General features: G+C 34.2%; 1 pseudogene; it reads left to right on the forward strand.

Moving 5' to 3' along the window:
- Positions 1 to 13,412: 13,412 nt before the first annotated feature.
- On the forward strand, positions 13,413 to 13,838 carry LOC136136610 (proteasome maturation protein pseudogene; annotated as a pseudogene).
- The last annotated feature ends 344 nt before the right edge of the window (positions 13,839 to 14,182 follow it).

The following is a 14,182-nucleotide window of genomic DNA, read 5'->3' on the forward strand; positions in this document are numbered from 1 at the left end:
TTTATTTTTGTCTTTCTCCTCCTAGAGGGGCTTACTCTATCTCAGTGCTCCACTAAACACATCTACATTATTTATCCCTTATAGAGACATAAAACCTGGCAAATATAGACATACTTTAATGAAATATAATCAACCCACTTTTTTCAGTAGTGGGTTTAGGAGGTGGATTTGAGTACTGAATGTTGTTTGATACAACATGGGAAGTCTGGTCAAAAGTGAGGAAAAGCAGACTGACTTCTGGCTATTTGGCAACACTATGTCCTATGGCAACCACTACTGACAAAGGGAGTATCTGGCAGGGTCCTGGCAGGAAACAAATAGTACACTCAAATTGGATAATTTGAGAAAAGTGTAATAAGGATATTATTTAAAAGATATGGGAGAAGAGTAAGGAAACCACAGGAGTAGGTGCTATGCCCCAAAGCTGGTAATAGTGGCCCAGTTCCCATCATCCTGCAGCAGATGTGCTTGGTTCCTTGTTTTACATCTCCTTAGCCTACCTTTGATTTCAACCCAGGTATGGTGGACAGTTTTGTGCACACTGCCAGCCATTCTTCTTTGGTGCTTCAAGACTTTTTCTTCTAAAGTCACAGGTGGCCTGTGTGGGTAGAAACTGCATAGAAGTGCAGGGGAGTTCACATTCTAGGAGCAATGAAGTTGGAGTGGGAATTTATGGATAAGTATCCAAGCTCTCCAATCTTCAGAGAGAAAATCCTGAGGAACATTCTACATAGTTCCTTAGGTGGTCTCCACCAGGCTTGAGCCCCACTCAGTTGCTCCAAGTTTTAACAAACTCAATAATATGCTTTTGGAATTTTCCTCCTGTCTTGCCCTGATGATTTGAGGATAACTCGTGATTAAATTACCTATACCCAAGCCCTTAACTCAGGTCTTTGTGGGAGAAACAAAATTAAGATACACTCAGGAGCTCTAAAATGTAAGAAAAGAGAACAGCTACAAGAACCCACATAATTCAATAGCAGCCAAATATGATTTATTTATGCTTTTATTAAAGAGTTTCATTAATATATTTTATCCAATACAATGTAATTAGAATTTAAAATTCATGTTTTCATGTTTAGTATATCTTAAATAAGTGCTCTGCAACATAACAGAAAAATTTACACAATAGAGGTACAAATCAATTGTAATGGGAATTGTACAAATCAACTGTAATGGGAATTTAGTCAATTTAGTCAATATAGATTCAATATAGATTACATCTAGTTTCTCTATCTTTCTTTCTTTCTTTCCCTCCTTTCTTTCCTTTCCTTCCTTCCTTCCTCCCTCTCTCCATCCCACCCTCCCTGCCTCCCTTCCTTCTTTCCTTGCCTTCTTTTACATTTCAACAGGTCTTTGTTAGACTGGTAGAATATCTAAATGGAAGGAATGTCTGGAGCAAAACATTTCCTTTGAAGTGATAAACCATAATACAAAGTACAGAATTATCACTAATTCATTCTGAATAAAATTTGAGGGAAAAAATTAAAAGTAGGAGATAAGCTGGTAATTTGTGAAAAATCAAATTATAGAGGACTTGGAATTTCAAACTAATAAGGTTTTACACTATTCTACAGAACATTATAAACCACATCAATACTTTCAATTATTGAATGACAAAATTAACATTGTATTATGGGAAAATGAAACCCATAAATTATGTATAAAATAGATTGCAGATTTATGGATGTGACTGATAATTATTCTATAATTATTCTGTGATAATAACAAGTAATAGCATTTATCAAATGCATAAGTATGCCATATGCAGTATGCTAAAATATATATAATATATACTGCCTGAGACACTTACATTATAGTATATATATTATATGATATATATTATATAATAATATATATTATTTAAAAGTCCCTAAGAATTAGTGTTTTCTCATTGGTTTTCAGATAGAACATTGAATTAGCTGGATTATCTACAAGTTCACACAGCAACTTTGCAACTTCTCTGGAATTCAAATACAAAAATATGAATAGAAATATAGTGGGGAGCATGGGTATAATAATAGCCCAAGCAATGTAAACTCTGGGCTACAAAAATAACCTTAGGAATGGATGAGAATTAATAGATGATAAAAGTGATAAAACTTGGTTATTGGTGACTTTAAAGCAAGAAAATGAGGGGAGGATTTGATGCCTGAAGGTTGAAGGAGAGGGAATTAAATCTGGAGAATATTTTTTTGAGAAGAAAGATGGCATGACTAATTTTCAGTTTAAAATGCCAAAAGAATATCCAGGTAGAAGAGTTTTACATTATGATACCTGAATTTAAAGACATGGAAGATGATAGGATTGAAAGGAAAGGAATGACAGGTTACTACTACAGACTTTGATTTAGGAAGTATAAATATTGGGATGTTAATTAAAGCTATTGTAGTCTATGAGAGGGAGCATATAACAAAACAGGTATGGACCAAAGACAAATTACTGAGGAACATCTGAATTTGAAGAATGGGAGAGAGAAAGATAGAGGAACCTGAAAGGCAAGTCATTATACAATGGGTTAAAGGCTAAGTGGTAGTAGTGAAACAGATATAGCAGAACACTTTTAAGAATTCTTTAAATCATCAAAAAAAGAAATAATATAGTAACTTTAGAGATAAAAATGTATGAGGGAGTTTTTTTTCCCTTTTATTTTTTTTTTCAGTATAAGATAGGGATGTGGGGGGCCTCCCTGGTGGCACAGTGGTTGAGAGTCCACCTGCCGATGCAGGGGACACGGGCTCGTGCCCCGGTCCGGGAAGATCCCACGTGCCGTGGAGCGGCTAGGCCCGTGAGCCATGGCCGCTAAGCCTGTGCGTCAGGAGCCTGTGCTCCGCAACGGGAGAGGCCACAACAGTGAGAGGCCCGCGTACCGCAAAAATAAATAGATAAATAAATAAATAAATAAATAAATAAATAAAGATAGGGATGTGGGCATATTTTTATTGTTACAAAAATAATAAATTGGTAATGAGAATATTAAAAATGCAAAGAGAGAAATAATAGAGAACTGGGAGAGCAAGATCCCAGAAGAGAAGTGGGTGAGATTAAGAGCAGAGTCAATGTGTCTTGATTTAAACAAATGCTCAGTTTCATTTTCTGAAACAAAAAGAGTATAGCTAAAGATATATCAGGACAAGGGAGGAATGCAGAGACACTCCTGTTGAATGTCATCAACAGTTTAGACAGAATTTTTGGAAATAAGAAGAGAAGATGGAGCTGGACTGTCATCAGGGCTTATGTAGGGTAGAAAAGATTTGTAAGAGGCATTATAAGAAATGTAGAAAGGAGTCTTCAGAGATGAGCTCAGCAATGTGATATAGAAGAGTCTCATAATTTCTCTCCCAAGTCATTTTAGGTATTCAACACGTATGGATCATGGTTATAATAGTGATAGGACTCTATCTGAGGAAAGCACTTCTTAACTAACACTAGGGTGTATACTTGTTATATAAATAGTTCTTGCTCAAACATTTAATTTTCCATTTACCATAATATCTTTATCATCCAAGAAGTTGACGTAGGATAATATTTTGTCAATATTTTCATATATATTTTCAATTTACTGACCTTTCAGCAAATAATTATTGAATGCATTTCTTTGCAACCAATACTTCATTAAGTATTGGGAATGAAAAAGCAGGATGTCTGACATCTCACAATGATTAGAGTATCAGTTTTATACTCAAACTCAAAAAACTCAATCTGTTTCAGATTTTACTTAAAAACTCCAAGCGGGGGCTTTCCTGGTGGCGCAGTGGTTGAGAGTCCGCCTGCCGATGCAGGGGACACGGGTTCGTGCCCCGGTCCGGGAGGATCCCACATGCCACAGAGCGACTAGGCCTGTGAGCCATGGCCGCTGAGCCTGCATGTCCGGAGCCTGTGCTCCGCAACGGGAGAGGCCACAACAGTGAGAGACCCGCGTACTGCAAAAAAAAAAAAAAAAAAAAAAAAAAAAAAAAACTCCAAGCAAAGACCAGTATTTACAAAGGTAATTGAACTCATTTATTGATCACTTACTTGACATATTTTCAGCTAATTGTTCCCATCCACTCCCTCATTTAATTCTCAGGCTAAACTTAGTAGGTAGTACTATTATTTCACCCAATTTATAGATGAGGAAACCAACATAAAGTTGTTAATTGCTCAAGGCTAAAAATGGTAGAGCCAGCTTGAACCAAGGTCTTTGTGAGTCCAAAAGCGGTATTTAATACTTAAGAAAATAAAAGGTAAAGAAAGCTAAGGAGAGAAAAAAAAATAATGCCTCAAAAGAAAGATAATATCTGAGCTCAACCACATATCTAAAACTAAAAGCAAGTGAACAAACAAAATGCCCTCAGATACACAAACTCACACTGCCTGAAAAACAAAGCATTTATATGTATATGAAAGACAAAGTTGAGCATCTGGAAGCTCAACAACTTATCATGACCTTATAAAAAGTGCTACATTTAATTTTAGATATAAAAGCAAAAAGTATTAAACATATAGGCTAACCAAGATCATGACTCCCATTTCTTTTCTTGAAATTGTAATCATTGAAGATCACTCCCTGCTGTTCAGCTTCTAGGGTTGCTCATCTGAACATAAAAGGGATTGACAATGTATGCAAACGTAATCATATCCATGTTTAAGATCCTCTGAAAAATTGCCTTTACCTTCTTTTTATCTGGTATCCTGAGCTCCATGAAACTTCAAAACAAGAACCCACATGTTAATCTGCTTCCAGCTATATCTGCCTCCATTACCACAACTTTCATCTAACATATTTGTTTACACTATGAAACATAAATCTGAATTCTCTTTTGACAAACTTGTTCTTTTTCATGTGGTCATGGTAAAGTATAGTACTTAACAGTTTTAAAGTCCTATTCAAGTTTTTTTTTTTCTTAATCTTCACAAGTACTTGTAAAGCAATTAGGATGGTATAATTAAAGTTGCATTGTACTGATAAGGAACTGAGACTTTGAGTGTATGTATGAGTAACTTCCTCTAAGCCATCCAAGTTTTGAAAATTGAGAGCTGCAATTAATAATAAATTGTTTTGGGTCAGCCTTCTTACTTCCAGTAGTGTTCTCCAAATAGAATTTCCAACCAGTTTCCTGTCCCTGTCCCTAGAACAAAGATCCACTGGATAAGGATGTTGGACTGTTCCTTTATGTATTTCAAATACTACAATAGTGTCTGGCATGTTAAATTGTGTGTGTGTGTGTGTGTGTTGAACTGTCCTATCCACTGGTACCTTTGTTTTAGCAAATCTAGAGTGGTGCTAGGAATCAGGTTTTAATAAATGGTGCACAGTAGTCTGAAGGCAAGCATACTTGAATAAGTTATCTGTATGCATGCTAGACTCAAAAATAATACTTCTGTGCTGGGATGAAGTGGAGTAGATAGATAAAAACAATAGAGGAAATACTGGAGAGATGAAGAAAACTTTGTTAAAGAATATTAAGGAAAAAACCCTAATTACTAGAAAGCACTCTTATAGGGCATCATTCAATCATAAATGGTAATTGCCTTTCTTGTATTCTTGTTGCCCATGGTTTTTGTGTACTTGTAATTCAGATAAGCGCTGCACAAGTTTTTCCCTCTCTATTCTTGCCACCTCTTTGAAGACAATGGGGGTTAAGGGAATGTGGCTGAGGAAAGATGAGAGACTAGCTAAAGAACAACAACAGCTGAAGCAGCTATTGCCCCAAGGTCTAAAAGAACTTGGCTCCTGGTAAGAAAGACTGCCAGTAATGATTAACACTTGTTAACAAAAGTGAATTTTCTTAATCCTAGAGCCCGAAGATGATAACTGAGTTACATGTAAGATTCCAAACAAGTGAATAAAAGTCTGCATCAAAGTATAATTTTATTTTTTTGTTCAACTATTCTACTAGCAATATTGAGGGACTGCGAGTTGAAAATATGTTGTCTTACAGAAATTAGGCTGGTTACAATTTTGCAGTGTTTTCGTCACAGAGGAATTAAGCCTCCTTCCAAAAATATAAAGTGAATACGTATGCAGCTGGTACAAACCGGCAGGTGGGTGTCAACATCTGCCTCTTTTTACGTTGCAATGCTGTACTTAATTGCAAAGGAGAACAGAGCAGTCATTCTCACCATGTGCAGGTTTGCAAATGGTACAAGAGGGTTCAGGACTGATACAGAGAGCAGGATTTGGGGTTCCTCAAATCACCCTTCTGTTTCACTTTCTCTTAGAGATTTCTAGTTTCACCACTGTGTTGAGGGGTATCTTCAGGAATAACCCCAGAATTCAAAACATTCCAAAGATTAAAATGAGACACAAAGGACACCTGAGTAATATAGGGCTTAGCGATCAAGTAACGACTTAAGAGAAACAAGTTGAACTTTGAGCTCAGAAAAAAACAGAAAATACATTAAAATATCATTTGAAGAAAATCTTTAAGGAAAAAAGATCAATCAACTAACCTAGAAACACTATAATTCTCAATTTTATATTTTAAAATAAACCATCATGTTAGAAACTTAGAGAGTTCTGTTTTCCTTTTTTTATAAACAATGTTTGAAATAAATCACTAATTGCCATAGGCAGCATTAAAAAAAAAATGTCCTGCTCTTTTTTTTCACAGGGATAGAATAACTCTATTAGAAGTAAAGGAAGCAAATCAAACGGGTGGATTAGAATTGTAGTGTTTGCAGAAGTTGAAGAAGACAGAACTATATACATGTGTATAGAAACTGACCATTAGAACAAAAGGTAAATTATAAATTTAAACTTCCAAGATAATGCAAAAATACACTGAATAAATATAATTTAGGATAAGGCCAGTGAAAATTAGAGGAAACTCTAACATATACCATACCTTTAAAAGAAATGCAGACTTTTTTTTCAGCCACATAAAATGACTCAAAGTAGGCACATTAGGGCCTTGTCTAGTGGAGGTCCTGCATTTTAAACAAACTGATGAGGTGATAAGAATTGTTTATATTTGCCATCTACAGAGGTTAAAGGCAGAGAGACTTGGGTTTGAAGTCTATCTCTATCTATTTTTTAGACTAGTATTTCATATGGACACTGGATTCTGAATGGGTACATTTATCATAATCTTCCACATCAGGAAAAAAAATGTTTAAAGATTTGTCCAGAAATACACTGGTATATATTTTATAACTCTGTGTATAAACTCAAGATCTAAATAAATTGGATTTGATAGATATTATATTAGCTAGTATAATGAAAAGTATAGTGAAAAGTATAGTGAAAAGTAAAAGAATCAGTTGACAAAATTAGTGCAAAATATAAAGAAGTCATTATCTCATAAAACTAGAAACAGGGTAGCCTTCAGAAATGGTTGGTATAAAAATTGGTTGTCTCAAAGATCTCATCAAAAGTCAGTCTTTCAGATTTGTAGGTAAGAGTCAGATGGGCATTAAAAGGGCTACTTTAGGACTTGGTGTCAAATTCAGGAAATATGTGTCCACAGAAAGAATTAGACTTTTTCTTAAACTACTTTTTGGGGAAGCAAGGGACTTACCCAGGGACCAACAATGAAGGATTGTAATGCATAAAATGATCTGGGGTTTTTGTTTTGTTTTGCTTGTGTGTGTGTGTGTGTCTGTGTGTGTGTGTGTGTCTGTGTGTGAGAGAGAGACAGAGAGATTTATTTTTGCTGAATGAAAAGCATTTCTACAGCTCTTCTAACAGTTGAAATGCTGTTTCATGATGTAGAGAGGTAGTAGTACATCCCTTCCCATTGACACTGTTAAAGTTACCAATTGCAGATACTGTAGCAGATTTAAGAACTTGATTTAAGAACTTGAGAAATGTATAGCAATCTTCTTAGATTACTTCGGGATATTTTTTCTTTCCATCATAATCTATTATTTACCAAGCAAATATTCATTGACTACCCATTATACACCAACCATTATGAAGACATTTATATTTAGGTGTAAACTCAAGTGGGCATTGAAGATAAGGACTGAGTAGATCAATTCCTGTCTGCAATGTTTAGAAGTTGATAAGAATGTAAAATCAAGTAGAATAAATAAAACGGCTCATTTACATTTTATTTCTAGAAAGAAACACAGTTTCCAAAGAAAGCTTTTTACAGAAGACTACAGAAAACTCAAAATTATATTTTATGAAACCTGTACTATGTCACTTTGATAAACATACTTTTCAAAGAAATGTTCATATTTACTAGTGTATATACATGTGAATTAAATTTAGTACTATATATAATGATCTAACTTTTAGAGTCTAAATTAAACCCACAATAATGGAAAGGATATTGGAGAGAAGAGTATGAACAAAGAGGCTGATTGAAAATAATAGTTGCATTGGAGACAAGAACTAGGAAGATACATTTTCTTTCCTTTAGGCACAAAGCCTTAATTCCAGTTTCTTGAAAAAAGAAATGTCTTTACATATCTTTACACAGAATATAGATACCATCTATTAGAAATTATAAATTAATTGTAACAAGGAAAATCTTAATATAATGATCAAGATATACTATCCAGAAGAATTTTTGCTTTAAGGCAGAAGGTCTTGATTGAAACCTAATTTCAAAATTTATGGTAAACATGGGCATGCCTAGTTGATACGGAAGAAAAATAATTGAGTTAAGTGCTCATAGCATTATTCCTGCACACCATTAGTATTCCATTTTAAAATTAGACTATACTTCATGCTATTCCCCCAACCAACACTCCGCCATCCAATAAAAACTTGCTGGATATACACTGTCCTGTCTTTCCTTAGTGATCCATTTTTCTGGAATGTCCTTCTGGCTCTTTTCTATCTTTTGAGTTCCTATAAATTAAAGGTCCAGTTCATATTATGCACTCTGTAAAGACTTCTCTTGTAACCCAAATAAAAATCACTGCTCCCTCCAACATGTTCACTATTGCTATTATACCATGCATCATTTTATGACAGAGTTAGCTGTTAATGGTCCATTTTCCCTTCTACTTTCTGAGCTCCTTGAGACGAAATCCAGGAGAAAGATTGCATTTGCTTTGACATTCTTTTTATCTCACAGATTATTTGGAAAAGAGTAGATGCTCAATAAATGCATATTCAATTAATGAAACGTGAATAATTGTGCAAACAGTCAAAGGCATTACATAAACTTTGGTTGAGCAGGGACACCACAGAGAAAGTTTTTAATATATTGTATGCACATGTATGGCAATAAAAACAAAACAGAAGAGAAAATCATGAAACTAATGCACAAAGGTGGTAGCTAGTGTTTTTATATCCAATGTATTTTTATAATTATTTGGTCACAGTGCATGACATAATAGACCTATTAATGAAGGTAAGGAATGAATATAATGGTCATATTCATTCTTTTAATAATTATTTCTTGTTTCTACATCATTATACTTACTGTGGAAAAAAAATGCCTGAAAGGTATAGTGGATCATTTAGAACGTAGAATTTCCTCCAGAGATGCCAAGAGTGTTGGCTTGGACAGGGTATAGTCTCTCACTCTGTGATACAGAAACTTAACCCACTTTCAGGTGCCAGAGTATGTGAACTCTGAGCCTGTGGTCCAGTCCTCGTCTCACCCCTGACCAGCCTATGGAAGATGTGTGACAGTCTCTATCTCCTCAGTCTCTCCTCAAGCCCTGACTCTGAAAAGAATACAAACTCCCATGATCTGCTCTACATCCAACAATAAGAGACTCTGTTCTCAGAAAATCTATGAGCCAATGTTTAATTCTAACTTCCTATGTGCTTTTCAAATTATATTTTGTAGCTATAAACTACAAACAATAAACTCAAACAGCAAAAGCATTGTTAATGAGTTTAATGAAATATTATTGTCTATTATTTTAAGTGGACTGTGTAAAATTCACTTTGCATTTGAAGAATTAAAGGCTGCTTAATTATATGTATTAATCTACACAGGAACTAAAGTTAGAGCAAGTAGTTATTTTTCTTTCTTTTTTTTAATTGAATATGCACCCAATAGAATTCTGATCTCATGGATTGGATATCTGATTTTCCAAAACATATAGGGAAATGAAAATTCACCTTTCACCACTGGAGAGAAATAATTGGTTAGACTTTTCTCACCTTCATAGAATCAGAGGAGATAATATTATTCCCCATAGAATTGGAAGGTGAAATTCAAGCTGGCTGTTAAGAATTGTCCCTTCCAAGTAGAAAGATGAAAACTAGAAAGAAGAAAATGAGATCCTATCTCTTCACTTTTATGTAAGTAGGTCAATTGCTAATCTCTTAATTTTAAAAATTAATCATAAATGTCTTTGAAAACCATAGAAAAATGCCTTTACAGAAGGGTATTTGAGGCCATGAATCTGAAATTAAATACTATAAGCTAAAGTTTTCCCTCATGGAAAACGTCTGGAGGACTTGTGGTGGTTTCATCTTTATTCCTGACTCTCATGAATTATAAGTGTTTGTCCTAACCATTTGTTTTGTGATTTCACTGTTTTAGTTCAATATCTGATAGTTACTTAGCATTAAGCTAATTACCTGTTATCTTAAACTTAAGATCCTTGTGCTTATCATAGTGATTATCTTATAAAATCATATTGATTTTCTGAGACAGTTAATAAATGTGAACTTCAGAAGTTTGTTTCCCTATTATTTAGCCCGCCTTAAATTTTAAAAATTAAAACTCATAAATAGATATTAAATTAATTATAATGTGACTACACAACAACACACAAATAATCCAGATAAAATATTCTGAGCATTAGACTAGATGTCAAATAACCCAATATTTATTCTGAACTTATTATCTGATTATCTATGGCCCCTAAGCTAGTTATTTATACACCCATACACATATACATATCATATATATATATTTACTTTTTTTAAATAGCAAAAAATAACTATGAATGTATACCCATATGCTTCTGTGTATAGGTAGTATTGTTTTACATTTGATCAATCATTACATAATAAAAAGTGGCCAGTTTTTCCAAAGCTGATTTTTTCTATAGATATTCTGTAAATGATTCACAGCAGATTTATTTGAAGTACATAATCATCATAAGAGAAGTAAGCTCGTAGTTATCGTTTTGATTTAGAATGTAATGATTTGAATACAAATGGATGAGAAAATACTTTGTGCTGGTCAAGGAGGGTCAAGAATGACTAGCTTGTTTATGTTAACCAACTGGCTGTGGTGAGTCTCACTAAGACTTGGATGAAAAACAGTAAGCCAGAATTGTCTCCTTCTGATATAAGAAGCTGATAGTGGATGGGTTACCAAGGAATTCCTATTCTGAGAGACAGCTGTGGGAATAGGACCCCACAGCTCAGTGGCACATCCATCCCACTGTGTGTGATGAAATCTGCAGTTTTTCAAGGTAGGAGATTTGGAAGGGAGTTAACACTATCATTATATTTCAAGGCTGGGAGTGGGGATTACTGAACTCTCATCTGTAGGAAACCATAGCTACCTCAAGAAAGGAATTCCACAGACATGAAAATCCTCTGATATTAAATCAAGAATGAGAAGAAAGGAGAAGAAAAAGCAGTTTATGCCAGGTTCCTCTTTTTCTACCTTAACCACTATATAGGCTTCTTTATTATTCTTATTTTTACTTTCTTTTTTTCTTTTCTTAAAGGCTCAGTGCTAAATTTGAATAGCACATGTGTTATCTTCCTCTAATTCAGAATTTTGCTATATCCCTACATCCACAACCCATCCACACCAGCCTTTTGCACTGCTGTCTGTCTTCACCCCTCTCTTATAATTAAGGTATTGACTCAAATATAAATTTCTTACAGAGACCTTCTTTGATCATATTCCCAGTATTGTGTACTCTAACAGTCACTTCCTATCTACCACTCCATTTTACTTCACATATGATAGCACTTAGCACTATCTGGTTATTGACTAGCCTCCTCCATTAGCATGTATATTGATACCAGAGACCTTGCAGTCTTGATCCTCTTATAGAAATGCATCTGACCCATAGAAGAAGCTTTTAAAAATATCTGTTGAATAGATTTTTAAGTCTTTTCCAAAAATTTTCAGTCTGTAATAGGATAAAAGTTTAAAAATTACTTTGTAATATGTATAAAAATTTTAATTTCACATTAGAAACCTACCAATTTATAATAATATTTTGTTCTGTTATTTTTCATTCTTGTGATTAAGATTGAATTTCCACAGAGAAGCCTCTCTTTCAAGGTTTAAAATATTTGATTAAAATATTAGTTCTGGGGCTTCCCTGGTGGCACAGTTGTTGGGAGTCCACCTGCCGATGCAGGGGACGTGGGTTCATGCCCCAGTCCGAGAGGATCCCACATGCTGTGGAGTGGCTGGGCCCATGAGCCATGGCCGCTGGGCCTGTGCATCCGGAGCCTGTGCTCTGCAACGGGAGAGGCCACAACAGTGAGAGGTCCGCGTACCACAAAGAAAAATAAATAAAATAAAATATTAGTTCTGAGTTTAATCTTTTTCTTTTGTCAAATAAAAACTGATCCCACATTTAATTTCTAAAAAATTAGATCCAACAAAAATAAATGGTTGTAACTTTCAGCTAAGATAACAAGTTTAGAAGAGACACATTTTCAGAAATCACAACAGGAATATGAAAAGACAAAAATATCTATATCATACTGAAACTGAGAAAAGAACATCATCCACATCTCAGATATTATAAAGATGTCATGTGAAATAGCATACAGATAGGATAGAAGTAAATCAGGCACAGTTATCTGTGTAAAGACACATTCCTCAACTGAGGAAGCACTGCAATGTCTCAGAATAAATATAAACTTTCCTGAAAATGAACCCTGATAACACTCCATGATTGAGGTAGAGCTAGGGATTTTAAAAAGAATGAACCATGGGACATACTAAGAGTACATCATTTAAAATGTCCTTCTTTATTTTGAATTACCAGCATTAAAAGAAACTGGTAATGGAAGCCTGAAATTATGTGGCTATATGAAAGCCAGCAAGGGAATAAGGATTCCCCTGAGCACAACAGAGTTTCTCCCTTATGAAGGAGATTGTGTCACCAATGAGAAGTCTAGGAACAATCTCACCTAGCACCTGAAGTAGAGATCTGGAGAAGGAGTGGCAGAGGTGATAGTAAGGCTATTTTATAAGAAATTTCCAAAACTCCTGTTAGGAACACATCTACATTGATAAACAGCTATTTTTTCCAAGATAAAATGTATAAACAAGAAATAAAGAATCATATAAACAATTCTGAAAAAAGATTATAATCTAAAAATAAATATTATTATAAATATCTAAATATGATATATATTATTTTATTATTTATGTGTAAATACTATTTTATATGTTATATAAAATACATATATATTAAAGAAGCACATTTTAAACCTAATTTTCTCCCATTTGAAAAAAATGCAGGAAGTTTATAAACAAGGAAACATTTAAAATAAGAAAACAAGTTCACAGAGCGAGTTGAAGATGAATGCCAGAGAACTTGGATCTCAGCTAAAGGACAGTATTCCAGTTACTGAACTTTCAGCAAGTGGAACTTTTGAAAGTCACGATCTTCTTCGAAAAGGTTTTTCTTATGTGAAAAATGAACTTTTGCCCAGTCATCCTCTTTAATTATCAGAAAAAAATTTCCAGCTCAACCAAGGTAAAATGAACTTTTCCACACTGAGAAACATCCAGGGTCTATTTGCTCCATTAAAACTACAAATGGAATTCAAGGCAGTGCAGCAGGTTCAGCACCTTCCATTTCTTCCAAGCTCAAACCTTTCATTGGATATTTTGAGGGGTAATGATGAGACTATTGGATTTGAAGATATTCTTAATGACCCATCACAAAGTGAAGTAATGGGAGAACCACATTTGATGGTTGAATATAAGCTCGGTTTACTGTAATGCAGTGTTCTGTTCATGGAAATAGAGGGGCTGCATCTTGTTTATAGTCGTTTTTTACTATAATTTGACATGCACAACATTAAAAGTACTGACACATGAGAAAAAATAAATAAATAATAAAATAAAATAAGAAAACAAAGATAAAAGGTGAGCTGACTGAGTCAAAAAGAGTGAAAAGAGAAATGGATGAGCTAATGAAATAAAATAAGAGAACTAAAAATAATAAAGGGAAAATTATAATATAGATCAGCTTCATGTCCAAAAAATCACCACAAAATAGAAAACTGAATTACATTAGATTGGAACAAAGTTCTTCCAGAATATAGAAAAAGAAAAAAAAAAAA

Source organism: Phocoena phocoena, chromosome 16 (genome assembly GCF_963924675.1).
Source record: "Phocoena phocoena chromosome 16, mPhoPho1.1, whole genome shotgun sequence".
NCBI lineage: Eukaryota > Metazoa > Chordata > Mammalia > Artiodactyla > Phocoenidae > Phocoena > Phocoena phocoena.